This window comes from Acipenser ruthenus, chromosome 14 (assembly GCF_902713425.1).
Source record: "Acipenser ruthenus chromosome 14, fAciRut3.2 maternal haplotype, whole genome shotgun sequence".
In the NCBI taxonomy this organism is placed as follows: Eukaryota; Metazoa; Chordata; class Actinopteri; order Acipenseriformes; family Acipenseridae; genus Acipenser; species Acipenser ruthenus.
The window spans coordinates 29,473,475-29,497,893 of record NC_081202.1 but is presented as its reverse complement, the minus strand read 5'-3'; the positions used below and the strand labels follow the sequence as shown (position 1 = coordinate 29,497,893).

General features: G+C 37.4%; 1 protein-coding gene and 1 long non-coding RNA gene across 3 annotated transcripts in view; one reads left to right on the top strand and one right to left on the bottom strand.

The window, feature by feature from the left end:
• Window positions 1-38: 38 nt before the first annotated feature.
• On the bottom strand, window positions 39-4,559 carry LOC131697446 (uncharacterized). Its single transcript, XR_009307287.1, has 2 exons — window positions 4,290-4,559; window positions 39-4,044 (listed from the first exon to the last, which is right to left on the bottom strand). It is a non-coding gene; the product is annotated as an uncharacterized LOC131697446 (long non-coding RNA).
• Window positions 4,560-8,654: 4,095 nt separating this feature from the next.
• Window positions 8,655-24,419, top strand: part of LOC117419396 (CCR4-NOT transcription complex subunit 4-like) — a 57,646-nt gene continuing 41,881 nt past the window's right edge. For both annotated transcript variants that reach the window (XM_058986305.1, XM_034032110.3), the window contains exon 1: window positions 8,655-8,946. The gene's annotated coding sequence lies outside the window, so the exon portion shown is untranslated. The remainder of the gene's footprint in view (window positions 8,947-24,419) is intronic.

Genomic DNA, 24,419 nt, shown 5'->3' with positions numbered 1-24,419 from the left:
GCAGGTGAGTGCAGTGCAGAGTAATCACACGGACAACGTTTGTACAGGTGCAAGGGTGTTTATTTAGTTTAATAAATGTCCAGAGCCTTAAGGCAAACTTGCAAATAATAACAGTGTTGGAAGTGATACAGTGGCGTGTATCGCTTCGGTTTGTAATCCCACAGGTTTGACCCGTAACCCAAAGTCCCGTTCCATCACCCACACAAAACACAAAACACAGACACAATTAGACAGTGCGTGATTCTAGTGCTAGTGGTGAAAACAAAGACAGTTCCGATAGTGGAAAAGGTGAATGGTGAAGTCTGGGTTTTTGCTGGCCTGCGGCTGCAGCTCCGGATCGTGCTCAGTAATCTTCAGTTACTAATAACACACAAGACACACAGTGTTAATACACAGACACGAAAACACTTCACGGTTTTTCACAGTACGGGCTCCTTCTCGGTTATTTAACTTAACAATATGAAAAGGAACAGATCACTCAAGCCATGCCCCCTATTTATACCCTCGCCCCTGACCCCGAGGTTAACGAGCGCATCCGCTCCTCCAGTCCTCGGATGCCACGCCGCTTACCGTCCAGGTCAATGAGCTTGGGTGCTGTAGCTCTGCCCCCTTCCTAAATGACCGACTTCCACCTACCCTACGGAATAAATTGTCGTGCCATTTAATTAAGGGTACTCTGTTCCTCTTGCACTGTGCTCTCACAGGTCGAGAGGGAGATCTAACACCAAGAGTCATTCGATCTCTGTCACAACACATTAAACAGACTGTCAAGCTTTATTGCATTGGTTAAGGAAGGGATGTCATATATTCAATCAATGCAAATGTAAACGTTTCCTTGTGCCTAATCTAACCTCTTTGCAGCATAAACCACACCATCTGCTCTTCACACTGCATGGTCCAGCTGTTCTTTTTACCTGTCACACAATCCATGCCTGGTAAATATGAAATGCTACTAATAATTAAATGAAATTATATGGAGTAATTGTATCAAACAACATTTAGGAAAAAAAGAAATAAAACAGGACAAAATGGGCCCTGTTTTCAAAGTGTTTACTCTAACCTTAAATTAACACATGCTAATTTTACAAAACTAAACTCAAACAATCAAGTAATTGAATCTCTTAAGCACTCTCAAACTGTCTGTTTCTCTATGAGTTAATTAAAAATGGAGGTTGTGACATACGGCTCTACATACTTTACTGTTTTGGGATACTTAATACATACAAAATACTTTAATGTTGTGTGAAATTGTAGAACTTTTTCTAGTTCTGTGTAAATTTCATTACAGGACTTAATGAAAACAGAGCTTTTTCATGTGACAAGAGAGTAAAAAAAAAAAAGATAAAACAAATAAAAATGTGGCAGTTCTAATCCCCCGTAAAATAAAAATTAAATTAATTAATTAATTAAAAAAATGTTAAATAATGATTACAAAATTACAAATAAAGTTAAAAATGTTCTTTTTGCCCTCGGCACTGAGGTGAAGGCCATCTGGTCCGAAAAAACTTAGCAACAGGTTGCTTGTTGCTAAGAAACAAGCGATTGCTTCTGAGGAAGAGCACGTTATCCATTTGACTAGGGAGTTGTGAAAGAAGACGATTGGCTGCTTTCACAACTCCAACCCTCGAGGCATCATCACAGGGCCGGGGTACGCTCAAAGAAATAAGAACTTTATGGGGAAAAGCTCTCCTAACTGCCACAATCAACTCCCACATAGCCCTAAGGATCTCATAAGGGGATTCTCCCTGAGCTACGTTATTTGTCCCAATGTGAATAACCAGCAATATGTCCTCTTTTAAGGCCTGCAGGTGGTACACATGCTGGTGTGTGCTGCGCTGCAATGTTTTACCAGGATGTAGCCATAGATGTGGCATCCCTTCCTCCAGGCCCCTCAGAATTGAGTCGGAGAAGACATATGTGGTTTTGGGGCCTTTAGACATTGATGACCTTTATTTCTTGCTTTAACAACAAGCCCTCAGAAAACCCAAATATCTTATTAGTACAAACTGCACAAGAATCCTTTCCTAGGTGCCTAGGATCAGAAGAAGATAATTCCATGTCTGTTTCCATAAGTCATTGAATGGGAAGTAGTCATCATTGGGCTTTTTACAATAAAACGTATAGAAAATGATTAGAAAAAAAATTGGAATCATGTAAAAATATGCAAAAGTATTAGCACAAAAGTTAACTAACTTTTTTTTTTTTTTTAATTTGGAATCACCAATTATTTTTTTCTCTTTTTCTCCGCAATTTGGAAAGCCCAAATATTTTTATTTCAGCCCGGCTCACCACTGCCACCCCCACGCTGACTTGGGAGAGACGAAGATGGACACAATAACTGGCTTGGGGAAGCAGTTATTATTTTCATATTTATATTTCTGCTGCTAAATTAGAACTATAATGCTGTCTCATTATAGGGATTAGCCTTTTCATCAGCCTCCCTAGCACATCAGCATCCACTCGCCAAGCTCCGTTATATTCGTTTTTACTCAAAAGATTAGTGCATCAGCATCTACCCCTAATGTACCACAATAATAACCACAATCTAAGACAGAATCATAATATATAGGTGACAAAGATTATTATTATTATTACTTGTTTATTTAGCAGACGCCTTTATCCAAGGCGACTTACAGAGACTAGGGGGTGTGAACTATGCATCAGCTGCAGAGTTACTTACAATTACATCTCACCCGAAAGACGGAGCACAAGGAGGTTAAGTGACTTGCTCAGGGTCACACAATGAGTCAGTGGCTGAGGTGGGATTTGAACCGGGGACCTCTTGGTTACAAGCCCGTCTCTTTAACCACTGGACCACACTGCCTCCTAGATTGTGTTAAAAGCCTTTGATTGACCACTGACACCATGCTTTTGATATGAAGTATTTTTTAGTAAACTAACACATAATGATTTCTGCTTTCGATACGATAAAATATTTTCATAACCTGCAGTTCAATTTTTTGCCTAGATACAAATGATAGCTAGGACTTGAATACTGCTGATTGATTATGCTTGTTAATACCTCAAGGACGTTGGCAAGTGTTTATTGGTTAAATGGAAATGTCCCACTTCCTATTTGTTTAGTATGAGGATACATGTAAATATATTTTTGGTGTGCAGAAGCTGGTCCAGGAATCCTTGCAGCACAGAAAACCAGCGCAGAAAGCCATGGGGGCAGAAATATGGAGCATTTTAAATTAAACAATTAAACAGTTAATTTGTTAATTAATTTGTCAATGCATAAGTTAATTCTTAAATTAATTGGTAAATTTGTAAGTTAATTCGTAAATTAATTTTTATATTTATAAATTAATTTAAATTTATAAGTTAATACTTAAATTTATCCAGACAAAACGTTCTATTAATATATGTATATGTGTTTCGATTGATGATTACTGAGATAATTTTACATCGATTTCAAAACTGCTGCAGCACACAGTCCTTCCCATAGGGGATGAACACGATCACGGTCTGTTCGCCCACACTAATTTAACATAATACTGCTATTTTTAAAATTGCATTAATTAGCTAATAACAAAGGTATATTTTCACATGATTTGGTTGTGTTTTTAGATATGGGTAGCAGTGTGGAATAGTGGTTAGGACTCTGGACTCTTGACCGGAGGGTCTTGGGTTCAATCCAAGGTGGGGGACACTGCTGCTGTAACCTTGAGCAAGAATGCTCCAGTAAAAACCCAACTGTATAAATGGGTAATTGTATGTAAAACTAATGTGATATCTTGCAACAACTGTAAGTCGCCCTGGATAAGGATGTCTTTTAATAAATAAATAATATCCCCTACAACCTTGGCTGTTGACACCAGTGTTACTCCCTTCCAGCAGGGCCGAGGAAGCTACAATGCAGCGCACAAAAAGGAAGATGCCTCATCTAAGCACGGTTCTAGTCCCAACCGCCCTCGTTGCGATGTGTATGATGAAACACAAACATCACCGTCCTGTGCGACCTCGCAAGCAGTCGCCAGCACATCCTAGTCGCACAACGTTGATGAAACGGGCCCCAGGTTACTCAGCTGCTCAACAGGCCTAAATTGAAAAGGCTAATTAATACACAAGCTGGTCCACATATTTGAATAAATAACAATATCAATTAGTGAAAACGATCATATTGTGCTGAGCAAAAAAAAAAAAAAAAAATTATATACCCTTTATTAATGCTTTCATTTATAACACATTACCGTTACAACATATCTTTGCGCTATTACAGCGTTTTATAACATTTGGCATTAATATAAAATATGCAAAACAGCAGTCTTACAACATTATATTACCTCCAGCGCTTCCAAGATTGGCGCGAATCGCAAGCGTTGCAACAACTTTCTCATAGCCGACAGTACCAAGTAGCGTTTTTCATAATGTAGTCAACAGATTTTTTTGTTTTCTTTTTTCATGCACAAATATGCTACACAAATGCTGCTTTTAGTTGCATTAGTTATACATGACAAGGTAATACTGTCTGCTTTATGTATTACAGTACCACTCCAGGAAGAATTAGTAGTGTGGAGTAGTGGTTAGGACTCTGGACTCTTAACCAGAGGATCGTTGGTTCAATCTCAGGTGGGGGACACTGCTGCTGTACCCTTGAGCAAGGTACTGTACCTCGATTGCTCCAATACAAAAAACAACTGTATAAATGAGTAATTAATTGTATGTAAAAATAATATGTGATATCTTGTAACAATTGTAAGTCGCCCTGGATAAGGGCATCTGCTAATAAATAATAATATGAAGTATTTCAGAATCCCCCTTTTTTTTTTATCAAGATGGCATTTCCCTCACCAGAGCAACAGTGACTGCTCTGCCCCAGGACAACACGCCAGAAAAGATCTCCTTATCGCAGTAACGGCGTGGCAAGAACATTTTAAATAAACATTGTGCATGAATTTGCAGTTGCTTATGACAATTCAGTGAAAGTCATTATACTCCCGTCACACTTGGGTATTAGAAAGTTCTCCTATCCTGTGTGTGACACAGGGAAAAGAAGTCATTTTGTTGCGACCTATTTTTGTTCCTTACTTAATACTGACCTCTAGTGGACGTTGGTAATGTTGCTTTAAATGCTTTGTTCTGTGCATTTGTCTTGAGGATGGGAGTTAACTTCTGATTTAGCGCAAATAGCACACTTACAGGTGGAAAATTACAAAATGAGAAAATTAACAGAAAAACTAGAAACAAAGAAATCAGTAATATTCATTAAGGTATCTCAAGTCCTGTCAAATTGTTTCATGTTTTGTAATTTCTATGTTGTGAATAAGGTTGGTTTTCAGAATAATAATAATAATAATAAAAAACTACCCAAACAAACTTTTGACTTAGGGATTCAACAACATATTTTTCACACAACATATTTTAAGAAAATCAGCATTTTATAAGGAATAATATTGTATTTCCTTTTGAAAACAAGTCATTAATAAGTGAGTTAAAGTGTTTGTAGCTGACAAAATAATTCCATATATCTGTCCTGTTTTTCACTTTTATGAGCTACATTGGACAGTTTTAGCAAACAGATGCAGTAATATGCATTGAATTTGAAAACATGATATCTGGCACTGCATTAGCTTAAATAAAGTTTTTGGTTATGCATTGCTCTCGAACATCTGTTACACTTGCACTCTTTAATCTCAGAGGTGTCTTCTGTGTGAAAGCATGTTACTTAGTCGAGGGGCAGTGGGCTGGTTCATGTCGTTGAAAGTGAAGTGATCAAGGCAGTGCACATTATCTTTGTGTGATTTGCAAGCAGAGATTTACCCTGGTGAAGTACCAGACATCACATTCTAAAATAAAAATACACGATTACTATAACATCTGTCTTTCAAAACTGCACATTTCACACCTATATAACAAATGGAAAAGGACAACAGGTGAGATTTATGGAATGGATTTGTTAGCTACAAGTCAGAAAAATGGATGCATCTATGTGTACAGCTGAATGCCTTGGAAATCAATAGGTAGCTTATATTTCTTGATATGGATTTTTTTCTTCTTATTTTGAAAATAACAAATCAATTCCCATTAAAATAAAATCAGGACAAGTGTTTTCTTTTAATAAATAATTGGATGACTCATTCAGTCTTTAAATAAACGGAGACTGTGCTGTTGAGAATCTGGGGCAGTTTGGTTTGGTTTCTTCCTCCCAATGCATTTGTATTGTCATCAGTGTTGGGTACTTACTTGGGTAAGAGTAAACAATTGAAAAGCAATGTGTAGAAGCTTGTGACCAGCACTGAACAGGACATGTTTTGCAGTTGGTTTTCTATCTGAAATGACAACAAAATCAGTCTTCACGTGTACAAAGGCCAGGTGTAGAATTATATGAGAGCTCACTGAATTCACATGTGGTCAATTATGCTTTTGCAATACAAGGCAGGCGCAACAGAATTGTGGAAACAGACACATCTGCTGGTAATATTAATGGACAAGTCTTTATAAGGATGACAGAGAGGCCATTAAGGGGGTGCATTCTGACCACAGCAGTCCTACAGGCAGGACTTAAGTATGGAGTCCCCTAAAGCAGGTAATTAAGAACACTAAGCAAAGAAAATGAGTTGTACTGTAGATAAGTCACTCTCAACTTTATTTTTGCTAGTTTGTCCAGTCTACTTGTAAACTGGCCTACCATTGCTAGTAACCGGTAGAAACCAAGTCCTGAATTTTGGAGCACAATGGAATCGTTTTTTGTAAGTGTGCTCAATCCATGCTGGGCCAGCACTGATTCAATAAAGGTGTGCCCAGAGCGCAGGAAGAAACATCCTGGTTTAATCCACACCCTCCTTTCTGTCTCAAAACTGTAGTCTTTTTATATGTATTAGAAACTTAATTCTGAAGTATTATCCATTAATCTGCATACTGGTATTCTTCCTATTTGTTTTTGTTAAAAGGGATTTAAAAAGGTATTTCTTGCCTCATTAGCATCAATATGTTCTTAGTTTTTTGTGGATTGTTTTAGTTTCCAGTCTTTAGTTTTACTTTGAATTTAGCAAAAAATGACTTACCTTGCCACAACACTGCAGACTGCATCCAGTGCGATGTACTGTATTTGCAGCAAAAGGAAGTTTTAAGTTTCAGGTGGGGCCCTAAAACCTGTTGCACTGGATGTGTATCTACAGTGTTGTAGGATAAATAGGCCTTGCTTGATTGAAAGTGAAAATAAAGCCAGCAATTTCTAAACTATCTACAGAAAAAATGGTTTGAAACTTTAAGAAGTTGTTAAGTTGTGTGTGTGTGTGTTTTTTTTTAAAGCCTTAGTTATTACTGTTTTAATATACCATTTTGAATCCAAAACTAATATTAATCTGGCAATTACCGAGGAGAGAAAAAAAGAAAACCTGTCCACTGGCATACATTTGAGACAATACTTTGCCATACTCTAGAGCAGGGGTGCACAATTCCGGTCCTGGAGGGCCGGTGTCCCTCCTGGCTTTTGTTCCAACCTTGCCCTAAATTACTTAATTGGACCAATTATTACACAGTTGAACACAGTTGGAACAAAAGCCAGGAGGGATCCGGCCCTCCAGGACCGGAATTGTGCACCCCTGCTCTAGAGCATATTGTGTTTACATGCCAGCATCGAAAGACAACATTTCCTATGAAACGCATTGTGTGTTGCCAAACATCTTTCATTTTATGTTTGATTCGAGGAATGGAGTTTAAATTCAATAGATTTTCTCCATGCAAAATACTTGACCATTACAGGGTAACCCACTCCCCTCTCTCAAGTTCTCCCTTAGAAAAAAAAAAAAAAAAAAAAAAACTTGTTTAGGTATGTCTGATTGCTTATCTCTGAATTATATGAAGCTGGGTACATATGTAGTATACCAGTATTAACTTTTCTTTTTTAATGGAATATGCAACATAGGGCCTATTCACAGCTTTAAATAGTATCTCATGTTATTTCAGTATCAGTGGTCTAGAACAGTTTCACAGTTTTATAAAAAAATTATTTTATTAATACACAATGTGTTGAAGAAGTTTGTTTATGTGGCCCATATACAATATATGGTATGCTTGGTATATCCCCTTCAGTCACTGTGTTTATTTAACTATACCACATTACGTTTCCCATCTATGTACAGTATCTATTTTATAATGCACATTTCTTTCAAGGTTTTTGGCAGGGAAACTTCTCTAACTCCAGAGTTCACCCAAACTGTTTTAAAATGTCTACATTTAAAATAAAAATCGCGACCGAATGTAACATACATACAGTACTACATAATATATCAGGCTCATGTGGCTGTGTAATATGAGGGTATGGTCTAAGTAGAGTTACACTTTTTTGACCAGCCTTTGTGAACAACGTCTAATCTCTGACAAATACATTATATCTGGTAGGGGCACTGAATGTAATACAACTACATCTCCAAGTTTCTGTTGTCTCTTCTTACATCATCAGTAAAATAAGGGAAGCTCGCAATCACACGCTTGTTTAACGCAACAAACTTTCTTTGGCATTTTGGGATTAGTAGTGCTTCGCTGCTGCCAACTCACTCATCTCATTTACCCGGGACTACATCTCGCGTGGTCCAACCTGTTTCTTCGCAGGATTTCGTCACCGATACCAGAATGCATTTTGGATTATGTTGTTCTCATGACTTCGTTATAGAAGACAGGAACTACATTACCCATCTCCCCTCTGGCGGCCAACCCAATGCGCATGGTCAGTGCGATGTGAATGGTCACCCCTCCCCACTCTAATGCAAGATGGTGGCTGGAAGCTGCTGCTGAAATATACAGAGAGAGACTGAAAGGCAGAGACAAGTCATAGACTCAACAAAACAAATCAAAACAGAGAGAAAAAAATCAGTAATAAACAGAAAGAGACTAAGGTGCCTGTCTACACAAATCGTGGCAGTTCAGAAAGATTATCAATCCCCGCCCCATTTGGTGTGAATATCCCTTGGAGGAGTCCCAGAGCAATAGAAAGACAGGGTGAGTACCGTATCCCACAACATACAATTATATATATATATATATATATATATATATATATATATATCATAACACAAAGGGGATGTATAAAGAAATGTGTATTCTGTACATTATAAACGCACCCCGTTCTCTCTCCCTCCCCATACCCAATGGAGGGAGAGTTAGAGGGCGACTGTCTGACTCAGAGCGCTTCTATGTTCGATCCGATGGGAGGGAGAGTCGCAGGCTTTAGTGGGACAGTGCAGGCCGCATTGCTGTGAGTGCAAAAAGCCTCTTGTTTTGTGCGTAGATGTTTAGCTCCATTATTTAAAAGAAGCACACCTATTTATCATAAGAAAATAACGTCATATAAACAAATTAGCGTGTGTTTTGTGTGTATATGTGTGAGTTTTGGGGGTGCTGTTTACATCCAATTTGAGTTTGACCGGCTTATTGAAGCTCTGAATATCTCTGTATAAAAACAAGCTTGGGGTGTGTTGTGATTGAAATCAATGCCAGGGCTACGCAGACAAATAAGCAACAACTCCAATTTAAATTAAAATATTAAAGATAACTTAGTTTTAATCAACTTCCTCCTACTGATTTTCTGCTACGCGATTCTAATATGTCATCGCCCTCCCAAAAAAGACAAGTACTGTATACATTTATGAAGCATTTCAAGCGGGAGAAATGCTATTTTTTTATATAGATATAAATGTAGATACTGTATGACCGATAGATGGATGATATATTTCAGAAAGTAGTCCTTTCCACCAAGTACACTATATTGTTTTAATTCAACACATGGTTAACAGGCTAGTGCATGCAAAAGGAAATCATTGTAGGGGGTGGGATTTTATTTATTTTTTCATAAAATAAAATGAAGCATTTCCTCTTCCTCATTGATTATAAGGAATAACTGACTAAAGTATTATAAACATTTGCCTTGTAGGGACCTTATTGTGGTAAGCAGTGACAGAGAGATCACTTACCTAATTGCTAACAAAGGCGTTGTCTTATGCTCTTCCTAGTAGTTAACAGTTTTTGTGAATAAGCTCAAATCCATTACACACTCACTTTACTCATTGCTTGATGTGCTGGGCTGTGGGAGTGATCACCAGAGTTTTGTTGGTGGATGGAATATTAAATAGTAAAGGTAATAGTAAGTACAGTGAAACCTGTACTGAAGACCACCTGTATAGTAGGGTGGGTTTTGTGATCCAGTTTGTAAGGTGGTTGTTTTAAGCAGGTTTGACTCCGTTCATGCTTATGCTGGACATTTGGGTATCTGTGGCCTTGCTTTACTTTAAAAATCACATACCTGCGTGATTCTTTATTCTATCTGATTGAAAAGTTAGTTTTCAGCAATCATGTTTACTAAATTATCTTGGGAATCTGTAACTGAGTCTGTTCCTTGTGAAGGTTCTGTTTTGATGGTGCTGTAAAGGTAAAATAACAGAACCATGAAGTTGCGTGAGAATTAGGTGTCATAAAAATATTTAGTGAATTAGGTTACACTGGCCTGTCTGCAAGTGCCTGGCTGACCTACATTGACTTAGTTTGTTGGACTGGTAGGAAGTGAATTTGGAATATTTCATAAATATTTTTTCAGTTGTTTTCTGTATTCAGCATTTTTAAGGATTGCAGACATTAAAGGGAGAATGCCTGATTATTAGCATTATATATTGTCATTTTACCTGTTCATCAACTTTCGGTATTTCATTATTGCAATCCCTGTAGTCTGAGGCTTGAGCTTCTGGTATACCTGGCATTCAGGATACACGTCTGGCTTCATAGACCCCAAGCAGCAGCTGTAATACAGTACCTTACCTAAGGTAACATTACAGTTGGTAGTCCAAGATAAATGCTTTTCTGTTCTTTTGTAGTTCATGATAGTTTATGAAAGGCGATATTCAACATACCCTTGACCAGTTGTGCATTATTCTTTCTCCCCTACAAATCCACACACACTGGTTTCCTTGCAGATCAAGTTTCCTCTAACGCCTTCCATCAGGCATTGGCCTGGATAGGACGGCCTAATTGCAGCCTACTGCTGTAGAGCTTAGTAGGGACTCTAGTTTGCCCTTATAGTGATTTAAGATGGGCATCTCACTGTTGAAGATGAGAGATACAATATATGGGATTGTATGGGACAGTATAGGCCTGCAGCTAAGGACATGTATTGCAAGTACTTTATTTACCTGTTGAATATTAGGAAAATAAATGCATTTTTATATAGCCTGGGGTTCAATATAAGCTGGAAAACATTTAGATAGCAAGATGTTTGGGATGACCTCATGGATAAAATCACCAGGCCAAAGTTTATAGTCATGTCAACACCAAGACATATTTTAACAGCTTTATAATGTGCTTTGCTGAACTTTGCTGAAAGTTTTAGTGCCTCATGTTTATATATATTTTTAAAGGCTGTTTACTTTATAAGCCTCTGTATCTATTTCTTGTAAAATGTGGTGGTACAGTATTTTGACAAAAGCAAGTCTTCTCATTTTAAATTGTATTTTCCTATGATGCAGGCAAAGTGTAGCTTCAAGTTGACATCATTTGCCTCCTTATGCTACAGTAGTTTGTAGGTACTTCCAAGCTTGCATGTCAGCAACCAAAACTCCCTGTCCAGAATATAAAAAAGTGGAAAACCAAAGAAGTCTGTTTTCTAAGTAGATTGCACAAAAGAAGAATGTAGTACTCTCAGCCAAGAATTTTATTTTAGTAGAAATGTGAACGTTAATTATTTGAGTTTGTTATGAAAGTTAAGTGGTCACATTGGGTCCTTGATCTTGTTTAACCTTATGGGTATTACTCTGATACAGCACTGTGCAATTCTGGTAATGTTTGGTCTTTTCACACAAGATTGAATTAACCATAGTTAAATTAAACTATTTAGAACATAGTTGAGCCAAAAACGTGGACTGGACAAATGGGTCAAGTTTGCCCTTCCTTTTTTTTTAATATATGCCTGACAGAGCTGTCAGATGCTGCCACCATTCCAGATATGTATTATTTGACTATACAGGAGTTGTCACTGTATGTTTAATTGCGTATGGCTTTGGACAGAAATGGTGGTGTTTTAAAAAAAAATCTATTTTAAACTGAATATCCAAAATCCAAGTGAGCAATTTTAACAATGAATAGAAATACTCAAGAAAATTATTGAACGACAACATACTATTGATATCATGTAACATAAGGGTAATAAGTGTCTTGGAGACAGATGGTCAGACATGTTAAGGATATTCTCTAACTCTTGTTAGAATAACAGGTGTCTCGGTAGTCCTTCATAATTTTGCTCTACTTTTGTTGTAGATTTATATTTTTTCGTTTGTTGAGGATGGTGAAGCTCTTTTATCCTTCGAAAACAACGATTAAGGTAAACAATCAGTCCCAGTTTACGTCCTGTGCTGCAGATATTCATAATACCTAATTGATTTTGGAATATTTTAAGGAAATGTGGAATAGTTGAAAATTATAACAGATACCATAAAAGGCCATCTGTACATTCATGCCATTATCTTAAAAGGTCATGATACCTACAGTAGCAACCGTTAGAGGGAATTGTTGCGTGGTACATTTTGCATTGAAAAGTTGCAAGTGTATTATTATTTCTTTCTTAGCAGACGCCCTTATCCAGGGCGACTTACAATTGTTCCAAGATATCACTTTATTTGTTACATACAATTACATTATTTTTTTGTACATACAATTACCCATTTATACAGTTGGGTTTTTACTGGAGCAATCTAGGTAAAGTACATTCCTCAAGGGTACAGCAGCAGTGTCCCCCACCTGGAATTGAACCCACAACCAGAGTCCAGAGCCCAAACCACTACTCCACACTGCTGCCCTATGAAATCCGTTCAAGACAGATCACAGCTCCCTCTAATGGTAACCTCCAATCAAACTATAACAACTAAAGGTTACATGACTATGCTGGGTTTCATCTATGTGCAGTCTGTGCATGACAAACATAAAAAGTGTTTTCATTGACCAGACAGATGTGTCATTTAGCAGTTTTTTATTATTAAAAATCTATCTTTCTTCGTTATTAAACATACATTAGTAGACTGCTGGAAACTAGGTCAAGTAGACATATGTAATCAAGATTGTGATATTTCAATAATAATAATATAACATTCAACAGTGTTCTCTGTAGTTGCCATACTAAGTTGCCCTTGTGATGCCAAATGCAACGCTAGTAAGATATTAACAGTGGAGCTGACTGGACCTAAACCAGGGACTCTTCTGCAGTTCCCTGCCTGTGAGACTATGAAGAAGGCTGCCGTTTAGTTTAGTAGTAATTAGTGGTGTTAATTGTTTAGAGTTTAAACGTTAGTAAAGTGTCAAACGTTTTTAATTTTGTTTAAACGTTGTCAAAAATGTGCAGGTCAAATATTAAGAACACGGGTGTCTGCAAATAACGACTACTCCTTTTTATTTTTTTTATTTGTCTGCTTCCTACCTTTGCCACGTGGCATCATTGTCACGGATATTCACCTCCCAATGTCCAGCATGCTTTTGCTCACGTGACTAGCAATGTCATCTTTGGGAGCTCGAAATAAGCGAAGCCTTGTCTGGGCCTAGTGTGCTTAAAAAAAGGAGACCAAAAAGTAAAATGTAGGCTGTGCTCTGCAGAGCTTAGTTACAGTGGCAGTACAGGAACAATGTTAAACCATATGAAAATAAAGCACCCTGCACATACGGTGTCTGCTTCTACTACTGGTGCTGGATCTAGTGCCGAGGAGGTGGGGCCCAGACAAACAACAATGCAAGCGTATTGCTAGTAGTGCAGGAAATGCGATAAAACTCGGGCTGAAAACATAACACATTGATTATTAAGATGATCGCAACTGACATGCAACCAATTTCAGCAGTGGAGGATACTGGATTTAACAATAGGAGGCTGTGTGGTCCAGTGGTTAAAGAAAAGGGTTTGTAACCAGGCAGTCCCTGGTTCAAATCCCGCCTCACTCACTGTGTGACCCTGAGCAAGTCACTTAACCTCCTTGTGCTCCTTGTGTCTTTTGGGTGAGACATTGTTGTAAGTTACTCTGCAGCTGATGCATAGTTCACACACCCTAGTCTTTGTAAGTTGCCTTGGATAAAGGCATATGCTCATAAACAATAATAATAATAACAAGAAGTTAATGCCTTTTGTTGAGCCAGATTACAGAATGCCGTGTTGATCCTTTTTTTTGTTTGCACCCCAACACTGAGGGAGATAACGGTTTAGTTTGCAACTGCTATTCTGGGACTTCAGCGATGTTTAATATGTTTTTTTTTTAATTATTATAAGGGAGAAGATTGCTTACGTTTTATGTTTATTTTTTGGTCTTCCCCTACTGCTGCCAGTCAGACAAGTACAAACTGTTGCTATTAGTAAATTACTTTTTTTAAATTTATTTATTTATTTTTTTAACGGAATATTGATCCTGCAGATGTCTTTGAATTAATGTGATACTATACTTGGAATAAAGTCAGTTTGGTGTGAACATAACTAGTTATTGTCTCTTTTATATACAGTAAGTAGGTTTGAATAATTAGACTGCATAACATTTCTGTAATACTGTAAAGCCATAAATATTTGCAAGCTTTTTATTACGCACTGTTCGCATTTGAAAAAACAAAACAAAAAAACAACTCAAACATTTTTAATGCTGCAACGAAGGGCACCTTTTGAAGGTACTAATTTGCATAATTTATTGGTGACTTCACCTTAGCTGCTGTATATTTGATTGAAAATCCTATTTTACAGGTAAACTATACAAATGGAGTAAAACATTCACATGTAGTTTAAAAATATATTATATAGAACAGTAATCATGTTTTTATAATTTAAATACAAATAAAAATACACATTGTTTATTACACATAATTAATGCCTCTTGCGATATATACAGTAAGCTTGCATTGCAGCAGCACCAGCTGCAGCGGACAGCAGAACAAAGCTTTATTTAACAATCACTGTTAAATAAAGCCAAGCAGGTTATCAGTCAGTCACATTTTACTACTACTAAAAATATGAATAATAATATAAACTTACACTTGTCAAGTGACCCCGGATTGGTTATGCCTCCATGAAACATCAACAGTCGCTTGCACAGTTTTCATTCCAACTTTTTTTTTTTTGGTCGTCTGGGCATTTAACAAAAAATTACCAAACAGCAGAGGGATTTTGAGACATTTGATAAAGCAAACGATATACAATGCTTTGCTGTTGAGATGGCGAATGAAGAAATGGAGGGGGGAGGTGCTGACGGTGCTTTGATATAATATACCCTGCTCCATACATGGCAGTGGCGCCATACAAAGTTGCTACGTATAATGATTTGGTAGTGGATTTTAATACAACAACTTTTGTTTAAGTAATATACATTATACAAATCAAAAGATCGAATTTTGCATGTGAGTGACATTTAATGTGTGATTTATAGTATTCACACATTGTCAAACGATTTCTGTTAACAGAAAAAAAAAAAAACATACAGTGCGTGAATGCTACCTGACAAACCTTTGAAGGTTTAAAACTATCTTCGAATTCCTGGCTAGTGAACGAACCTTCGAACACAGCCCTAAACATTTTTGGCACAAATATCAAATTCCCACTAACAATACATACTTCATATATTGCAACAGGTCACCAACATTTCTGGAGCAAAATCGGTTTTATGGGTGTGATTTGCCAAATATTTTGGTCGCAAATATTTGTGGCTTTACAGTAATGCAATAAATGCTCACCCTCTAATTAAAACACACCATTATCGTACCCCAGATGCTATTTTTTCATATTACTTCACTGTTTTTATATATTTATTTAGGGCTTAATTTAGTAATTTATTTGATTTAATTATTTTTTTCTGTCAAACAACTTAATGGGCTTTTAAATGGTCCAAGTCTTCATTTTTCATTTACAACCAGAACTTACAACCGAGATCGCAACATGTCTATAAGTGACTAATCTTTATTAAAGCTAGAATGATTTTGCTGGACACACTATTACGATCGTTATGAGTAACTGTATTTACAGAGATGCCAACTGCTATGATTTGGCCATAGCAGCTACTATGTTGGAGGTTCTGCTATGGTGCTAAGTTGAAGGGGTAGGCCTATAATACTTTATACTTTATTATAAATAAATGATGGATACTCCCTGAATGTTTATGAAATATTATTTCAATACCATGTGTGCGTTTTCCTGTTTAATTTGTTTTTAATGAATTAATGGTTCTTAAATAATACTGTATTTCAGACAGTTTATTGTGGCATTTTAACTGACATACAAAAGCTCTCAGCCGGGTTGCTTAGTAACCAGTTTAGGGGTCCTTCAGAAACGGCTGCGCGAATGTTGCCTTGCTATCGTTATCAATCACACGTTTACTTGGTTGCTTTTTAGTAAGGCTGGGATTTTAGTAAAGAACACTTCTTAGCTAATGATGCTGAACTATCTTGGTTGCTTTACTTTGCAATGTAGCCGTTCACACTTACAATTTTTTTCAGCGCTGTCAATTGATTCAAACATACATGCAGTGCAACTCTACTGGCCGGTTTTGTCTACCTGCAGCTGCATTTTTCAATGCCTGTCGGGTCTTTGACTCAAATCAAGTGAATTCTACTGTTTTGAAGACAACTGCGTAACACAGCGTGCATACCGTGCTTACTACGAAATTGTCAGTGAAATGAAATGTGACGTTTACCAGTTTTGGAAAAACATGGAAATGAGATTCCCAACTTTTGCTGTACTCATTTTCTGCATACAAAAATGTACTTCGGGATGACAGGTGCTCCAGAAAGGCATCAAATGTACAACGTGTTGTATCAGAATAATATGTAAACAAACAAACAAACCAAAACGTAAAATAACTGCAAACTGTACCACAGCAGAAGCAACAAATGCAGTCTTTTTACTTCAAACGTTATTTTTTTAAAGGTATGTAAAACCTACAGATTCTGTTTGCTGTCCTGTAGAAACCCCACCAAATGTCATGTAAAATGAACATTTTTGTTTATAGTTGAATACGCTGTGAAGCTTACTGATTACAGAATTTAAACTTGAACCTGATATTGTGAAAAGCACAATAAGTAAATATATATAAATTTCATCCCTGTGACTTCACACACCGTTTCCCCCTTCCTCCGTGATGTTGAAGTATTTTGATTGGGGGGTTTAAATTTCTAAATGCTGTGTGTTTATAATTACCAAAATTATAGACTGAACAGTAAAAATGAGGTAATCGGCTTGCCAGAGCCTAAGAACCTTTTCATTTCTAGGGGCTAGCAGCTACTGGCCTTAAAAAAACAAACAAATAACCACAACATGCTACTATTTTCTCCTTTCAGAAGTTGGCATCTCTGTATTTACATTAATAAAGATGAATCGCTTCTGCATTTAAATGAAAATGTAAGACTTACGATTTAAAAGTCCTTTTAGTTGTTTCACAGAAAAACCCCGTAAATTAAATCAATTTTACTATTAATGCGTTTCTCAGTTGTTATTGAGATACACAAATGGCTTAACAGGGATCAATTGCATTTAAGGAGATAAAACACAGAAAATCAGAAGACCTATTTATTGACATATATGCGGTAATTTATAGAAAGCTATTTATTTAAAAGTATAGCAACAGCACTATCTCAATGTTTTTTATTTTATTTATTTAAATGTTTAAGCTATATATTTAAAAGTTTAAATGTTAATAATTTAAACGGAATCTAGCACCCCTACTAGTAATAAACATTTTCAAAAGTCATAAACTATAAACAAACATTAAGCAGCTGACAAGTTTCCCCAATATATGTATGTATTATGTTGCAATGACATACTGACTCAATGGCAATCTAGTTCAATATTAGACAAACTAGCTTTTATTCTCACAGACTGGCTTTTTTTAATATTTGTGTTACAGCACAGGTATGCAAGTTCCTGTTATGAAGCTAGAGTCCACAATGCACCTCACTGTATCTCCTGCCAAATGAATATTTAGAGGCTGACCTATGGGGTGTAAACTGCCTTGTTGTATATTATGATTATTATTATTATTATTATTATTATTATTATTATTATTATTATTATTATTATTATTATTATTATTATTATTTATTTCTTAGCAGACACCCTTATCCAGGGCGACTTACAATCGTAAGCAAATAAATTTCAAGAATCACAGTACAAGCAATAATACAATTAAGAGCAAGATAAATACAATGACTTTGGTTCAAGCAAGTACAAGTGTGACAAAATACAATTCAATAATACAGCAGATAAGTGTCAGTGATAGTTACATCATCAGGATATAATTAAATACAAAATACTACACTTGGCAGATTACAGTACTCTGAAGTACAGTATTATATGCATTAAAATAGGGTGCAGATAAGAGCAAGTAAAGCGCATTTAAGGAAGGGTGATAAGTGTCCCAGGGGAAAAACAGAGGAGTTCTACAGGTGCTTTCTGAAGAGGGGTGAGTCTTGAGGAGGCGCCGGAAGGTGGTCAGGGACTGTGCAGTCCTGACATCTGTAGGAAGGTCATTCCACCACTGCGGGGCGAGGGTGGAGAAGGAGCGGGCTCGGGAGGCAGGGGAGCGTAGAGGAGGTAGAGCCAGTCTTCTAGTACAGGCGGAGCGGAGAGGTCGCGTGGGGGTGTAGGGAGAGATGAGGTTCTGGAGGTAGCTGGGTGCAGTCTGGTCAAGGCATCTGTAGGCTAGTACAAGAGTCTTGAACTGGATGCGAGCGGTGATCGGGAGCCAGTGGAGTGAGCGGAGCAGTGGAGTAGCGTGGGGGAAGTGAGGCAGAGAGAACACACCAGGCGAGCAGTGGAGTTCTGGATGAGCTGGAGTGGACGGGTGGCGGACGCAGGGAGGCCAGCCAGGAGGGAGTTGCAGTAGTCTAGGCGGGAGAGTACCAAGGCCTGGACCAGGAGCTGGGTGGCGTAGTTGGTGAGGAAGGGTCGGATTCTTCGGATGTTGCTCAGGAAGAATCGGCAAGTGCTTGCCAGAGTGGAGATGTGCCTGCAACAAGAGAGGCAGGGGTCCAGGGTGACTCCGAGGTTGTTTGCGGAGGAAGAGGGAGAGAGTGTGGTAGATTCCAGAGGAACAGAGATAGAGAGATCAGAGGAGGGGGAGGAGGAGGAGGGAAAGAAAAAGGAGGTCAGATTCAGGTTGAGTTCCAGGAGGAAATAGCAGACAGACAGGTAGAGATACAGGGGTGGATGCAGTCAGTGTCAACATTGTAAAATAATTATTTTTCATCTCTATTTGGAAAAGAAAAAGGCCTGAAAATGTAAATTGAGAGTTGTTGTTTCAAATTACGACATATAACCAACCTCCAATGTGATTGATGATAATATTTAAGTAATCCCATTTTCATAAATCCCTAAGCAAGCACACTTTATGTAATTCTAAAGTAGTTTTAACAAAATAAGATTATTTTTGTTCTTAGTTTGCTTGTTTAAGTTTCCTGTAGATTTGTAGGGTGTTTGATAAAAGTAAAACTTAACTGACAGTTGGTGTGTACTTATCATGCTTAGCCATGAGGTTTTCTGAATGCTCGGTATTACAAAACAAAAGTATGTCATGTGCAAATAACTTTTCCTTATGCATCTAATTTTCCTACCTTAACCGAAAAGTGTATTATGTACTGCTTAGTACTATAGTAAACGTTAAATAATTTGTAATGCCCAATTGAAAGGTATTGCTTTTTTAGTTTAATTTTTATATTAATTAATACCAGTATTATTCCTGTCCTTCATTTTAACAGTGCTGTTTCATTTACTGCAGGTAGTTTATACTGTGAGCTGATCCTATTTGCACTAAGATGTCTCTCACAGCTGGAAAACAAGTACACCCTTCACTTTCGGCTTTGACCTAACATGGCTCACATACTGTATTGTGGTCGTCTTTTGTTTTCGGATGGTAATAAAGTCATACTCTAAAATGAAGCCATATTCCTTCATTCTCTAGGTCAAATTTGGTTGTGGGTATTATACAAGAAAAATTGACCTTTTTATTCTGACAGTAATTTTACAAAACTCAGTGACTGAGGCATTGACTTCATATTTGCATAATTATATCAACTCAGTATGCAACCATGACATTGACTTTTGACATTATATGGTCCAATCATGTTAAAAATATTATCTCTCTTTACTTTTTTTCCCCCCTGTAAAATGTTCAACAACTGGACTGTCTGTCTATACAGATTTATTTTGTTAGCATTGTTTATTTGGGTTGTAAAGTGAGGCAGTAGTATTAAGAAGGGGAGGGGGGAAGCTTGTGTCACTACAGCTGAAACTGTCTTCAGGGAATGTCACCAAGGTCTGCACATTCATGCAAACACAACTGAACACTTTTGAATTAAAAAAAATGTAACATGATTGTAGCTCACTGCAGGATTACTTAGTGTTTTTAACTAAAATGAACTGCTTATATAATTTAGGGTAGGTTTACTTTAAAATATATTGGCTGGCAGACTATCCAGCATATATTCTCAGCTACTTACAGAAAATTGCTGAGTGTATTGTTGCAACTTCAATGATACAGTAACTTTTAAAAATGTTCTGCCCACACATCCTCTTTAGAGTACTGTGCAGCTGTTGTGTTTGGGTAGAGGCGTATGAAGAATGAATCTAATTTATTACAGATATGCATGGGTGCCTTTAGCAGGCAGTAGCTCTTTGGCAAGATAGTGATTGCGTATTGACAATTTTGCTGTACTGATCTTGTGAGTTTTGTTCCTATAGTAACAGTGAATGTTCATGTTTTTCACCCATGATACGCAGTCTCTGTTGAGGAATAGTAATAGCTCAGGGTTTACTGTCATTTGTATTTAATTAACCCATTAATTTGTGTATTTGTGGTGCAGGATGTCTTTACCACTCTTCATAGTTATGCATTGTGAATAAAAAAAAAGTGCAAGGCTCATCCCTGGAGCTAGGAAAGGGCTGAGAAAAATGACTATTTCCAGTATAGAGATTTCAGTGAAAAGCTAAAATACATTTTTAAATAGTACAAATCAATGTACTATTTAAAAATGTATTTTACCTTTTCAGTGAAATCTATATACTGGAAATAATGTAATTTTTCTCAGCCAAACAAAGTCTTCGGAAATTATGAGAAATTTCAACTGGAATAAAATGGTACAGCATTATTATATATGAAACTTAATGGTGTTCATTTGATTATCTTCGGTGACTTGTGTTCTTTATTTGTATTTTAACAGGAGGGTTTGTTACGTGTGTGGGTCGTCACTGAACAATACTGAGGCAGACACAGAGCACTGGGTAGCCCTAGTGTCAGAACAAAACAAAGCTAAAAATAAAAGTTTGCCACACAAATGTCAAGCGCTAGTCCCACTAAAAGGAACATCTCGCTCCAGGAACCTACTGCTCTATGCAAACCCTCTTTACATTGTTTGGGATCAGCATCCCCTAAACTGAGCTACTTCTGTGCTCCCAGAGTTCTGGCATTCTCATAACGACTCCTGCCTCTTCAAACAGCCTCTTCACACGTCCTCGGCTGGGAAATGCCTTCTCAAGCACCGTCTTAGAGTGGAAAAGTTTTGTGTAGTAGTTCCTGCAGAGCGGACACTCCTCCTTGATGTAAACAAACACAAGCCTTCGCTCCGCGCCTGTCTGTGTAGCAATGGCCGTGCAGTAGCCTCGAGCTGTTTGAGCTCCGCGCAGCATCTCTGGGCATGCCCCACAACCAATCCATTGCTCCCGATCAGCTCAGCGCGGTGCAAGCCTAACTGCTCAATTGGTTGCCCAGCAACGCGTCTCCTGTTCTGCGTCCCAGCTGCACACATTTGCGCAGGAGCCAGCAACAGGACGTTCCCTGTCATGGGTTTCAACCACATCTTATAACCATCTACTGCAGGGGTGGCCAACCCAGGTCCTGGAGAGCCACAAACCAGCAGGTTTTATAGGTAACCCTGAAATCATCCATTTCTGAAGAATGTAAGTTGTTGCTCAGTTTAGCAAGTTCACTTGTTCAGTGAATTCAGGAGTGGGTCAGCTCTGATCCATGAGAGCTGCAGGGTGTTTAGGTTTTTATTCTAAGTTATCTCTAAATTACTTAATTGAACAAATTACTGCTTAACTAATCAACAATTAAGTTGTCTTTTAGAAACTGATGCCTATAAAACCTGCTGGATTGTGGCTCTCCAGGACCAAGGTTGGCCACCCCTGATCTAGTGGTTTCCATTAAATGCTAAAAATAGATATGGACAGGAGGATTGAAACATGAAAGGGAAATATGGCCCTTATGAACGTTTTACCTACTGCACTTTTACTCTGAAGACTCGCATGCACTGAACTGTTAGCTTTCACAATTTAGATCACTTTTCTTGATAAGTGGTGGTGGTATTCTATCCTCTTTTGAGTGAAATCAGTTTGCACTGGCAGAAAATGCGTATTGAAGTGAAATATTTGTGCCAGGGTTGACTGAAATGGACCAGTGTCTGGAAGGAAGTTGTTGTTAAGCTATTTTAGACTCATATCTGGATTTACATTTTAGACCCATACTTGATATTTTGAATTACTACTATACTACTATATCATGCCCTATTATTGTCTTGGAATGGCAAATAATTGTTTTCAGGTCATCTCAATCGATTGCAAACCAATTCCCTTTGTACTGCACACTAAAATCAGTCTTGGGTGTCTGTATTCCTTTCTTGGTTCTCCCCTCCCAGTATTTTTATTCTAACTGAACTATTACGTCTGGCAGTCCTACTTAATTCCTGGTTGATAATCTCAGGACACTAATTTCTGTCACTGCTATTTGATACAGGCTGATGATTTCACTCTACTGCCAATCATCCACTGAATGTACAATGTAAAGTTAAGGGAGCGATTGAAAGGGTCATCTTTCTCTCTAGAGTGTGAATGAAGGATGCAGTATTTATAGCAAGGACTGCTCTGTAGTATTCTGTAAACTTGACGTAAAGGTCAAATATTTCTCACAGTCCTTCTATATGACCTAATTACCTGTTTGGCAATGACCTCTGTGACCTAGTTTATGAGATACCGAGTGTGAAGGATGGTACTCCATCCGTCAATGCATAAATGCTTTATATATTACAAAATATATTTAAAAAGCAACCAAAAAAAACTGGTGGCAGGGAGACTATTTTTGGTTTACTAAGGTTAGATACTGCAGGAAAACAAAAGCAAGGACATTTTTAGAAGTTTGTTATGAATATGCAGATATTAAAATATATTATAAATAGGGCTTGAATTTTTCGTAGGTTGTTTTTTTGTTCAGTTCAAGGGTTTTTATCGTTTTTTTATTATTTGGCAAAATCGGTTATTTTCGGTTATTAAAAATAAACACCACTCAAAACACATCATTTTTCAGTTCCTATAATACATTGAATGTATGTTTCAGTAATATATATACAAACGCTAACTTACAGTGATCTGTCAAATTAGAACTGTAGATGTATTTTTAATCCCGAGAATTGTGAAAAGTAACAGATTTCATCGTACTGCCATTACCGCCTGTGTATCTGTCACACTACAGTTCATGTTTTGTTCTTTCTGCCCACCGTATTGTATGACTATGGCATACCTTAGCAATTAATCTCATCATACAACGTTTACATTTTTTCCTAAGATTAAATATTCGTCATATTACTCCAATAAGGTTTGATATATATGTAGCTCTAATAATAATAATAATAATAATAATAATAATAATTAGGCAGTCGTTGTACACAAGAAAAACTTTAATGTCCTATTGTAAGTGACTCTTCATACAGGGCTCCAGACAAACTTTTTACCCAAGGAGCCAATGGCTCCTAGACCAAAACTTTTGGGTGCCAAATCCAGTTATTGGGTGCCAGTTTAATAGCAAGTTAGCTACCTCCAAATTCAACTCCTTCAAAATACAAGAAAACAAAATGATACAAAAACAGAATGTTCGTCCTTGCTTTGCCTCATGTGCTGCCTCTTCTACGTTGCCTGACTCTGACTTGCTCTGCCTTCCTTATCCTCTGTGTAATCTATTCTGCCAATAGACCTCTCCTTCCTCCTTATGCTGTTGTTCCTCATCTTTCATGCTTTAAATGTGAACTTTAAATATCCTGCACTTCTGCCTTTTTTGATAATGTTTCTTAACATATTAGCTGGAATTTGGCCTTAAGTCTGTGAATTATATACAACTATCAAATCTTTCTTATTCATCAGAGTCTGAGCCAGTGTCACCAACAGTTATGTCTGCATCATTTGGCCAGGAAGTGTGGTTTGGTCTTCGTCTCCTTTTACTCGGGCAAAATCAGCGCTTAACACAAGGCTCTGGGTCAAAAAGTTCAAGTGAAGGGCTCTCTGCACTGATTCTCACAAGATCTTCAACTGTAGCCACATTCAGTGAGTTTTGTATCACAGTGGATTTAATTTTGGATTTTATGCACAAAACACGTTCGCATTGGGCAGCTGCTATTGGCAGCCCAAGCATGATTTCCACTAAATGTAGAAGATATTTTACGTC